Here is an 8,301-nt window from a genome sequence, read left to right on the forward strand (position 1 = left end):
CTTCTGACAGCAAGTTAGATTATCGTCGAATTGTTGGCATTGCATAGACAGAATCAAGTGGAAAGAAAGAGATCCCCGGCCTGCGAAACAACTCACTGAACTCTATCTATCTGTGTGTGGCTTGAATGTAGCTTTCATTAAGTAATGTATATTATTGTTTAATCGGCTGATTAGCCAGAGTAAACCAGCCACAGCTGTTCACATGACTTCCTCCTAGAATGGAAGAGAGACTTTTCCCTCCTGAAACCTTCTGAAAATAAGCCCTGTGACGTTCACTAAACGGTTTCAAAACATGAAAGGAGCGGCAGCCTCCCAATAAATCTGAGGTTTGAGCCTTTATCGTGTAGAGGACACTCTGTGGGTGTGTTGGCTCCCACTGTTCGCCGGCTGAGTGATGTTTTGCTCACTGATTTATAGTTCCTGTCCGCTGTGGGATCTGACAGAGAGGATGGGATGTAGAGGAGAGAAACAGGCAAGCGTAGGGAGTGCAGAGAGAGGTTATAGGTGACGTGGTAAGGCAGAGAATTGAAGGAACAATGAAACGGATTATTGGGCACAAAGGAAATCTATTTAAATGCTAATATCCTGCTGTTGGCTTGAGATGTGAGCCCTCAGGAATCCTTCTCATTTAATCAGATAAAAATTTACAGTAAAGAATTATTGCTAATCTTGCTTCATGTGACAACAGCCCCACACTTTTTAATTATTATTCTTAAGCCTACCAGTTAGTTCCTTTAAAGGATACTTCCTTTACGTGCTGGTTTTCTCAGGTAATGTCCCACATAGATGCTGTGCTGCCATCTGCTGGTCATAACTGGAATCACAACTGGACTGTACAGCTTTTTTTCCCATTTAAATAGTAGAGCTTATATAATATGATAGATACCAGAGTACAATGATTTACTGTTGATCAAAATTGGAAATAAAATAGATAAAATCATATTTTACATTGTATTTGCATGAAATGTAAATTAGTGTCAGGCAACTGGCTGGGGGGGATGTACACGCACTCCATCTCTCTCTCGCTCTCTCTCACTCAAAAGGCATATATTTTCATTTTTTACTTTGTCAGCTATAGATACATAACTTGTACAAACAAATACAGGATGCTTTTATTCAAAATGGACAAAACTGAGACAGAAGGAAAAGCTGCATGTGGATGAATGGATTACTGTTTCTCCTCTTCCTCCTCCTTGTTTTCTTTTACTTCCTTTTTCCTGCCACTGTTCAGAGCACTGCTGGAATTTTTTTTAATGAAATATGGCCATATTTATTTCATTTAACAATACTCTCTGACTTTTATGTGCCAAAGCAAACCACATTAACTGCATAGTGGCCTGAGAAATTTGTGTACTGAGCCACAGTATCCTACAGTTTATTGATAATAAGCAAGCAGCGTGAGTGAGAAAGGAATGCTGGCTGTCTGTGTCAATACTTGACCTGCATGCATGTTGTGTGTGTGTGTGTGTGTGTGTGTGTAGGTGTGTGTGTGTGTGTGTGTGTGTGTGTGTGTGTGTGTGTGTGTTCAGTAGTAGTGGTAGTAGTGGTTTACCGGGACACCATCTGAAATATTCATCAGATCAAGTCCATCCTCTTGCTCTCTCATCACTATGCCTCTTTTTCCTGGCTCCCAACTCACCTCTACAACAATTCTCTCTCTCTCTCACACAGACACACACACACACACACACACACACACACACACACACACACACACACACACACCGACAGTTGCTATTTCTGAAGCATGCCCTTGTGTTTATTGGGTTCAGATGTTCCCTGCAACTCATTTCCATACTGTATGAAAATCAGCTCTCAGAGAATTTAACATCGAGCGATGGCGGCCGGCGCACTGTCCATCATGTCATCAGTGTCATTTTAAGTGAAACTACAAGTGCATTATCATTATAATTAGCATTATATATATATATATATATATATATATATATATATATATATATATATATATATATATATATATATATATATTTATATATATATATATATATATTTAACATTTTACAATATATTGGGGGATAATCAGCAAACAGGAAAACTTCACATGGCTGACTGTTTTCCAAAGCCTCCTGCAGTCCTACTATTTCCAGCAAATAGCTAAAGACCAATAATAAATATTAAAAGCTTAGTTTATTGTAAAATATGCACAAAAAACAAACAAGAAAATAATGAAAAATATACTGTAATCGATTACTAAACTATTTCAGAAGTCATTGTCATGACTAGACATAAGGGAGACATAAGTCTTTGGGCCTCCACTTCCAAGTCCAAGACTGCAGTTCTGCTGAAAAGATGGCAGCCACCACCATGGCCCCGGTAGGGGACACACTTCACCCTTCACCCTGAAGGACCTGAAGTGAACATTTCCATGACACAGAAGAATGAGTGGCCCTCACTTAAATTTCACATACAGACATTCCCTACACAGACTGTCCACAAACGTTTCTGGAGCTTCACAGCAAAACAACATTGTGCCGTTCTCCTAAAAAAACTGAAGTAGATGTGGAAAAAAAACATCCGAAAATAAACATAAAATGGCTCCTTACAGCTTACATAAAGTCTCCCAAGCCCCGAGATCTGTGATTGTTTTGACACTATGTTATTCACACCCTTAATGTGTGGTTGAGGTTGTGCATCCACTTTAAATGGGGTGCATGCTAATTATAATAGCAGCTACAGTGAAGATCTCAGCTTTAAACAGGGTGTAAATAACATCCATATGGAGACATTTAAACAGTTTAAAAACATTCTTTATCTACTTCAGCTGTTTCCATGGGCATGGGGATGAGAAGATAATGACTGAATTTTCTTTTTGGGTGAACTTATCCTTTAAGGTGACAACATAGGGTACCACTGACAACATACAGTTTAATGCCCTCTATCAGACAGGTCATAATTTAAAGCAGCAGAGTCTGATCCACAGATTCTGGTCTCTTTGCAGCTGAGCCCTTATCACCACTTCAAATAAAGTCTACTAGACACGCACCACTGCTGGTTGCATATCCCTAAGGCCTGAAACATTATAAAATAATAAAGGAACGTTAATGTCGGATATTTGATTCAGTAATTTCAATGTCTTGGAATTTTGTCGTTGGAAGTCCCAGCGCCCAGGCAGGGAGCCGCTGTGGTAGAGCATCCATCTACTTATTATTATTATTCTCTAGTGTCTGACAGTTGGTATGAGAGAGTCTTCATTGTTGAAACGCTTCATAGGCTGTTTATAAATCGGAAATGTGACCTTTAATCTGTTAATTTAGCATATTTTGACTGATAATCCCATTAGTGCAGTGCGCAGACGTTACATGTTAATGCCCCCCCCCCCAAAAAAAACAGGATTCTTAATCATCAAAGGGAGAACTGTCAGAGATTTGTCAGTGTTACTGGCAGTGACAGAATTACTTGATGATTTTCATGCAACAAAAGAGATATCATTGCGTAAGCGGCTGAAATGAGTCAGTGATGCCGTGCTGAGCAGGGAAGAGGCTGCCGGTGACTAACGCTGCCGTGGAAGGGGCCGTGTCCTTTCACAGAGAACCGCCTCACACATATGCACATTTATGCACGTATATAATCCACACATGCAGTCACACATGATTGTGGAAGGAGAAAAAAGGGAAGGAAATGTGAAATGAAAAAAAAATCTGCCTAGAAACACACTCCTCCTCCTTCTCCTCCTGTGTTGTTTTCCCCTTTCTATCAGTGACCCAGAGAAAGTGTCAGTCTTCTCCTTCTGTTTGTCTTCCTCACACAGATAATGAGTAACTGTTCAGTGTCAACAAGAGCTCCCTCAGACCTTCTACTCAGTGAGTGTTTTCACGAAGCCAAGGAGTGGTGTACCATAAGTACAGGAAAAAGGCCCCTGGTTGCACTGTAGCAGCAGCAGCAGCAACACTTTACAGCCAATGGCAAGACGGGAAACTAATCTTAATACAAACAATCTATTTATCTGATGTGATTTATGTGGATTTACTTCGTACTAATCCTCTGACAATAATCCCTGACAAGAGTAAAGCGAGGAGAGAAAATAAAGACATTTATTTGAGATCACCGTGTCTGATGTGTTCCTGTGTTGACCAGCAGGGGGCAGTGTGGAGACGTGGAAGCTCAGCTACTGGGTCTGTGGTGTCATCGTCAAGAGTACAAAATGCATCTGTAGTTGTATAATCTGAGATGCAATGTCTTTAATTATGTTCTAGTTTCTTCGATTATGTAATTAGGAACATAACCTGCACTAAAGAAGGCTTTCAACATACTGCCACTTGAATATCTCCAAGTTATACAACCTTTGACTTGGACTTTGAATATGAAGTAGTAGGAAATAGATTCACCTCAATCAGTAATCAGATCATTTACCTTTATAAAAGATAAGAAATACTACAGAGTGACCATGTTAGAAGTGAAAGTCCTGAATTCATAATAACTTCATCAAAAAGTTAGAGTTCTTATCGTACAGCAAAGCTACTTTAACTGTGTAATATATGTCTATAATGTCATATTAGTCACTAATCAATACATGTCAGAGCATTTTAACGATGTAGTTCATCAATGTTGAGACAGTTTTAGATTTTTGTTATACAACTGGGTAGATTAGTAGTGTAATACTGCATCTTATTATACATAGAAGCATGTCGGAAGTTTTTTTTTATTTCAACATAAATGTATTTTTCCTCTATCAAATAGACATACTCCAGTGTGTACATGCATGTCAAAAGTGTACTTAAGTACCGTGCTTTAATCAAAGTTTGTCAAATATAGATATTGTTTTATTGTGTGTTGCTACTTTTATCTTGAAATGATCGGGATACTTTTTTCATTTGCATTTCATAATTGGTACATTTGCTCATTTCAGTGAATATGTTCCAAAACAAACGTCCAAGACAAATGATATACTTTTACTCAAAATACTTTCCATGCACAACACAGGAGCAGGATGAGGAAGAAAAATGTATATAACCTGCCCCTTTCTATATACAAGCATAGGTTACTGTAGATGCAGATGACCAGCTCTTCTATGTTTACCTTTTTCTATTCACAAGTCATTTCAAAGGTGCAATATGTATAGGGGGAAGCATATCACCAGAGTGACCGCTAACTCCTGCTTACTGCAGCTACCCTCAGCTAGTTAGCTCAGATTCACATTCACATTCTGTTGATAATTCAAGTGTTTTTTAATTGTTTTCAGCTAGAATTCTTACACATAGCTCCTTTCAATTCAGGAATACATAAGCAGAAACAATCAACAGTCATCTTAACGTAAATGTTTCTCAATAAGTTCATGATGTCCCATTATTTTATTCTTTTAAATTGAATATTTGAGCAGTCTCCTAGTCACTGTCAAGATAATTCCATAGTTTCACTCTGAAACTACTGAAACTTTTATCTGCTTTAATGTAGATGTGCATACAAAACTTTTGAAATTAACTTTCCTTCTATGAGCCTCGTCATGAGATCTTAATATAAACAACCTCTGTAGATTTTGTAGGAAATAATCTGTTTCTGGCTTTTCACATTTCCAATAATCTTTAAATTTCAACACGTAACTTGATAAACAGTCTGTCGCTATGTTCTCTTACATCCACCCTGTTTTTATTCTTATTGCCATAATACACACAGAGGTTGAGTATAAGTCATATACGTGTCGCCCATTCTACCGCTCAGCTGTACATTATTTACTCTAGTGTCCAACAGAGATTTCTCCTTTTGTGTTCCAGTGTGAGGGACAAAATGAGAGCAGGAGACTGAGGGGTTTGTTTTTCATTGACCCAGGCTGAAGGGATCTTGAGTTTGTAGTGTGTATTAAAGTGTGTGTGAGCATGTCCGTGTGTGTGTTGTCAGAGTTTAGAGGAGCTTTGGCTTCCCAGCTGTGTAAACCGGTGCTGGCCACATTGCGACTGTGTCAGCACACTCAGACGGAGGCGAGCAGAAGAAAAGGAAGAAAACGTGAAGGGAACATGGAGAATTTGACCTGAACAAAGAAAGTGTACAGGAGGAGAAGGGTGAAATACAGGAGTGTCGGTACAGTTGATAGAATTAAAATAAATAAACCAGGGGAAAGAAAAGCAATTATGTCTGTAACTTAACCTTCTGGCAGTTTCTGTATCAATTCTTCACTGTTAATTCTGCTTTGGCACCATGTCAGTGAAGACCACCAAACCGGGCTGAGGTGGAGTGAAGTGGAGTGAAGTGAAGTGATTGGGGGGCCTCTTGGAAAAAGATGCACGGCACTCAACAACAGAGAGAGGAAATGGAGGGAGGGGGGGGGAGGAAGGCAGCGAGCGGAGGCCGGTTCACTGGAAGTCCATCCAGAAAAGCGAGAAGACACACAAGGCAGCGTGTTTACTCACTCTTCCTGTCGATCATTCTCCCGTTAATTCCCAGCAGTCGGCCCGGGCACGTAGAGCCCCTGAGAGTCATGGTCAGATGACCTCAGACTCTCCAGCTGAGCCCGATCTATCTGGTCTGATTAGAGAGGCATTTTAATGTGCGATGTTTGTTTGTTTATTTTTATCCACGGGCTGCAGCCATGAGTCAGAGCTAAATATAAACATGCTTTAGGTGGAGACTGATTGCATTTTTTTGTGTCAGTGCTCCGAAGGAATTTTGTCATGCTGAGTCAGAGCGAAGGTCTGAATCATGGTCGCAACAGAGGAAACCGCCGCAGAAGGGTTTTTCTCTTTGCCACCGAGCTGCCAGCGATTGAAAGACGAGCCCGCTGGTGTGTTTGCCACCGGTGGAAGATGCTTTAGTTAAAGGACAAGTTGACCCAAAAAAGGGAAATCCAGTCAATAGCTACTCTGTAGCTGCTAAAATAGAGCAGACAGCAGATAATTACTAAATTTTCTCTTACGGGTAAATTTATCTTGAGGTAAAAATAAACATTTACTTAAAGCATTAAAAGTAAATTCAGCAGAAATTGGACTGATTATATGTAACATTATCCGTTTTTGTACCGATGCATCAGTAAGTCGAGCTAGTTTAATCTACTTCATAGCTAGTGTCAGACTGGACTCCCAAACTAGGGAACCACTGGACCCAAAGATAAGTCTGAGGGCCTGTGAGATGATAATAGTAAGACGGATAAAAAATTCTGCTTCACAAATTTGTGTCATTTCTTCCTCATGAAATATTAGATTTGTCTATTTGGGCCTGAAACACTTATTATTATTTGATGAATATGATTAGTGTCTAATAAGCCCATGAGGGCTGGGCAACAACCATGGTGTTTGACACTTAAATAAATCAATAAATCAATATTCAACTAAAACCACCTGGGAAGCTTTGAAAACCTAAATCTGATGAGTGAATGAATGTAGTGGAAGAGTAACATTCCCCTGGTAGTATAAGGGAAGGTAGTATAAAATGGAAATATTCAAGTAAAATACATCCAAATTGTTCTAAAGTACATTACTTTCTACTTCTGGTATTTAAATTTGTACATGAGTGTGTTATTCCACGTCCCTCTACTATGAAGCAACTTCACCGGATGCTTCTCTGACCTCGTTGTTTTCCTAAAGGCTGTTTATTTACCTATGAAAACAGTCTGACTTCACACTGCAGCTACTGCAAGCAACTTTCTTCACACTTTGTACAACATTAACTGCTGAATCCACATCTACAGTGTGTGTGTGTGTGTGTGTGTGTGTGTGTGTGTCAGAGCACTGCCTGGTCCCAGATAATCCTCTTCTCTGCAACGGGAGTGTTTTACACATGACTGGCTCTTATTCCTGCTCCGAATTCGATCACACTCACTCACACACGCACACCCAGACACACACACACACATACACGCGCACACTTTCCATAATTGTTACACATTTATTGTGGTTTGACCTTTGCCCTGCTGTCATAACTGTCACCAAGCTGTGCTGCTTAACAGAGCGCTGAATCAGTAACTTCATGTGGCCATCCGGATGTCTGAGCTTGTTAGGTTTAATGCGAAAAGCGTGAATCACGTTTTTACACGACTGCCAATGATATCAAATTTGAAAAGAAGAGAGAGGTTTCAAACAGCTTTGGGGGCAAATTATGACAAAAATCCACCTACGGCGATGACTTCAAACAATGAGAATAAGATTTGAAATCTGTGAGAAGACTAAATGACTGCAGTTTGGGAATTAATGAGGACAAAAGCCCATCCATCCTGGAAAATATCAGCTATTGTTTGTGATTCTTAGAACCTCTTCCACAACATCCTCCTCTCTGTCTCAGCTTTCCTGCTTTTCTTTCCTTTTCTCCACATTCTTCCACAGTCAAACTGTCTTCAGTCAAAGGGTAGTTTTTTAA

This window comes from Sparus aurata, chromosome 11, assembly GCF_900880675.1.
Source record: "Sparus aurata chromosome 11, fSpaAur1.1, whole genome shotgun sequence".
Classification (NCBI taxonomy): Eukaryota; Metazoa; Chordata; class Actinopteri; order Spariformes; family Sparidae; genus Sparus; species Sparus aurata.